The following is a 4332-nucleotide window of genomic DNA, read 5'->3' as shown; positions in this document are numbered from 1 at the left end:
TTATTTCAGTAATTCAATTCAAAAAAGTGAAACTCATATCATATAGATTCATTACACACAGAGTGAAATATTTCAAGCCTTTATTTCTTTTAATTTTGATTTGCACATTTTAAAGTTTTATAAACTATTAGAAATTACCCCTTGTACAAAACTGCCCATCTCAGCCAGGGAAGATGGAACATTCATTTATGTTCAATTCAGCCTTAAAAAAACACAATTACATTAATATTCCTTCTTGTAAATGAATAAACCAAGAAAACTTGGATTTACCATCTCAGCCCATTTACAACATCAACTGACCCATCACCGTGGCAACCGACGAAACACCATCCGCCCATGAAGGTCATAAAATAGAAAAACTTATTGGGAAATGTCCAATAACTCTACCTTTTTAAAATAGTACTTTACAACTGTTCCCAGTGTCAATTATAAACCTTCAACCTCAGTTAGCATTATTAATAATACAATAATCAGAAGGTTTCACAGACTTTTTGTTCTGGCTAGTCAAACATTTCTAGATGTTTGGGCAATTTGGACTTTTGAACTCAGTATAAACTCCCTAAAATCCCAGCTATGGCCCGAACACTGAACTGTTGATTGTGCATCCATATATCTTTAGCTGTAAACCTTTGTAAAGTGTCTTATTAAGTGTCAATGCATGTAAGTGACTTTAACATAACCAGTGTGTCTAAAAGAAGCAATACCACAGTGTAAAACTAAACTCCATTAAAGTAAAAGAATACAGAATTATTATCATATTTATGGTGTTTTTCTTCTGGCTCTTATATTTTGTATGTAAAATCTTGATCTATAATCGTAACTACAGCTGAGAATTAAATGTAATGGAGTAAAAAAGTACAAAAATTAAGTACAAATAGCTCAACATTATGCCTATTTGAGTACATTTACTTTGATAATACACTGTAATTTCTAAATCAGGTGTACATTTGGATTAAATACATGCTGTATTCTCCTGTACAGTTCACATGGATCAGACCCGTCCTTAGACAGCAGACAGTAACTACTCTCAGCTTCTTTTCATCTGTTGCACATCTCCGTGAGTAGAAGGTGTAACCTAATGGGGGGAGGACACCTGAGACTCTCTGCTCTCAGCTGATAAATTAATGAGCATCTGAAGAGTATCCTCTGTCCCCTTCCCATGTGATCTGATATGAAGTCAGGAAGAAAAAAAGAAACTCCTTTGACCGATGAAGAAGCAAGCTGTTGTCTTAATGCTGCACCAGAAGTTCAGTTATATAACAGCAAAGTGAAGGAGACTCTATAGAGAGCATCACAAAACACACACTATTAGTGTGATTTCAGCTACAGTAATGCAGATTTATGGGTGCATACAGGCACATAGATTTATTATGTGATTCTCATATTGCTTATTTGTATCATGTCAAGAGTCTAAACAGGTTTGTGTTTATATCCTCTATAAAATATAATCCATAAACAGGAATGACAATGCTCATAACACACAAAAACCTCTTGCTTTTGATGCATAATTAAACTAATAAAGGGGTTCTTACAGCTTTTTCCAGAGCTTTTAACCACATGTCTTCATTAGCAGGGTTTGCTCTGAAGCTCTAGAAAAAGCTAGTAAGTGGACCTTGAGTTAAGATAATTTATTTTATGTCAAGAATGAGCTTCTTTATTCGATTAATTATTTCAATGGCTGCTTTTGCTCTTACAGTTGTCGTATAATAAATTGAATATTTGGGGGTTTTGGACAAGACATTTATTGAAGTCACTTAGCGTAGTGTGATCTGCTTTTTCCTCTGTTTTATAATCTTTCATAGATGAATCACTTAATCAAGAAAATGAACGCCATATTAATCTGTAACAACATAAAAGCACATTCCCAGTTGGATTAGGGCTGCAGAACCCTTGTTTCCTGTCTGTATGTTCACTGTCCCATAAAAATATACATTTAATGTAAGAAAAAGAAACTCTGATTGTCACCAATATGAATAAATAATACAGTTTAAACTGCAGGATCTCCTTCCTCCATTCTTGCCACAACTTTTCAAATCTAAAAAAATCCAATGTTGAACCCTGGTTGAACACCCAAAGAAATAACAGGTAGCACCCACAGATTGCGGCCTGATGGTCTTCATCAGAGCATCACATTTTGAATAAAATGTTGCTTATAAACCAGATTTTATGAGTTCCACAGACACCACAATTCCTACTTTACAGGGTCAGACGGGAGGAAAAGAAGCACACAAATTCTCCTTTGGTGTGGTCATGTTATCATGTAGCACCTATGCAAATACACAGTCCATGCCCTTTGCAGAAACACTCATCTTACTCTTATCTGAAGCATGTGATGTTGGGCACCTGGCACATACAGGTAGAGCGAAGGTTCAGGAACGACTCAGAGGAGGAAACAATTGATGAGATTTCTGATTAAATGTTGTGATAGGGTTTGAATCCACCTATAATAAGAGCCCTTGTTTTTTATTAGTATTGACCTAATGTTCCTTCCTGTTGACCCTGTGTTGCTTAATTACACTTATTTCTGACCTGCTCGTTTACAGACGACTTAGGTAACAGATAGCGTCTGTAGCAACCAAGTGTTTACTTCTGTTTTTCAGCTCTTTTAATGTTACTTTTTCTGGATTTTAGATTCAAGCACTTAATCCAAAGTTAATTCCCGTTCTTTTCTTGCTGAATTTAGCAACATGTATGTGCTTAGCCTTTAACAAAAGACAGGTTCCTTTATAACAAATGTTTACTGAGCATTTACATAGTATTGTTGACTTTTCATAGAGCAGTTTCTGCAGAACAAAGTAACTCGGGGGGCCTTGAGCGGCACTTTCACACCGCATTAAGTAAGTAACACAGTGGTATAATATGCACACATATTTCTTTTAGTATTCCATGTTTGACTTAGATGTGACCTTTGAGACAAAAAAGCCCTGTTGACATAAAGGAGGCCCTCCATAGTTCTCTTTAATAAGTTACTATGTATTCTGTTATGTGTGGGTGAGCTGCTCGGCAAAGCCTCAGAGATCACAGCAGGAAGGGAACGTTCGGAAATCACTAACCAGCTGCAAAAGCCCTTCAATAGCACAATGTTTGAGCTGGAGGGAGAGAGGAGGCTCCAAGGGCACCGAGGACTGTGCTGCCCTCATAATTGAGCTGAAGGTTCATTAGATTCTCAGGTTTCGTCCCCCGTGCCAGCTTCACTGTTGACCCGTAACAGCAAAGTTGAATGAGTTGATGAAGAGCAGTTGGGGTGTCCTTTGCCTGATGTTTATAAAAATGATGATTTGCATCAATCGAAGTGTCTGTAATTATTTTTATTGTTTGTTTTGTGGATGTAGAAGTCACAGAAATATGACTTTTCTTTCAAATGTGCTCAACATTTGTTATCTCTTACATGACTTAGACTGTGGCAATCTCGAGTTAAGGAAGGTTTATTATTCTCACTCAAACAGTGTCACCTGCTCAAACATCATACAGCCGAGTGTTGACATCAGCTAAAACAATCTGAGGTAAACAGTGAGAGTCATCTCATAACACATCTACAACACATAGCATAGAATTTGTTCATATGACTAAATTTTCTAGTTTATTAGTTCTTATTTTTCGACATTTCTTAATGTCAGACATTGACTGACTGTCTCCATCTTGTAGGACTCCAACCAAACTGTGTTTTAGATTAATAAATGAATTATTTGTTCAATTAAACATCAGTAAACAGTGTAAAATACCCATCACAATCCCCTGTAGCCCAATATCAAAGCTTAAAATATCTTGTTTTTGTCCAAAATCCCACAAAATATTCAATTCATTATTATGTAAGATAAGAAAAGCAGCAAATTCTCACTTTTGCGAAGCCTAAAAACATCAAATGTCTATTGCACAAACCAATCAACCTCTAACGTTACATTAGATTAGGATTAAAACAGTTGCAGAATAATCAACTCATTCTTGCAGCTGTACCATCTTCATAAAGATTGTTTGACTGTGACATAAGTTGCAGACTTTATCCTTCTGAGCTTAACAAAAGATAGTTAGTATTTTATAAATATAGAAAGTTGTCAATAAACCAAACCAATACATTCAACCAAATCAACAGCTTTTACTGCATGTTGACCAGCAAGAACAGGTCCTGCAGCAGTATATTAGTGACATTAAATCGCTTTCAGGTGACTTCTTACTTTCTTATGACGAGCCGGTTGAAGGAGATCAGATGTGAAACTGTCCCGCCATGCTTACAGACTCTTTACCTCCTCTGTTTTCTTTTTAATTCTTCTCCTCAGGTGATCATGCACAGGTGCAGCATCTCTCTCCCTCTGCCCCTTTCTCTCTCTCTCTCTC

At 36.4% G+C, this 4332-nt stretch overlaps 1 protein-coding gene across 1 annotated transcript in view; it reads right to left on the bottom strand.

Moving 5' to 3' along the window:
* Positions 1-4326, bottom strand: part of prr15lb (proline rich 15 like b) — a 5508-nt gene extending 1182 nt beyond the window's left edge. The window contains exon 1 of the mRNA XM_035660616.1: positions 4173-4326. The gene's annotated coding sequence lies outside the window, so the exon portion shown is untranslated. The remainder of the gene's footprint in view (positions 1-4172) is intronic.
* Between the last annotated feature and the right edge of the window lie 6 nt (positions 4327-4332).

This window comes from Morone saxatilis, unplaced genomic scaffold (genome assembly GCF_004916995.1).
Source record: "Morone saxatilis isolate NCDOM2014 unplaced genomic scaffold, NCSU_SB_2.0 Contig1, whole genome shotgun sequence".
NCBI classification, from domain to species: Eukaryota; Metazoa; Chordata; class Actinopteri; family Moronidae; genus Morone; species Morone saxatilis.
Note: the sequence above shows the minus strand (reverse complement) of the source record. Positions and strands in the feature narration are given on the sequence as shown.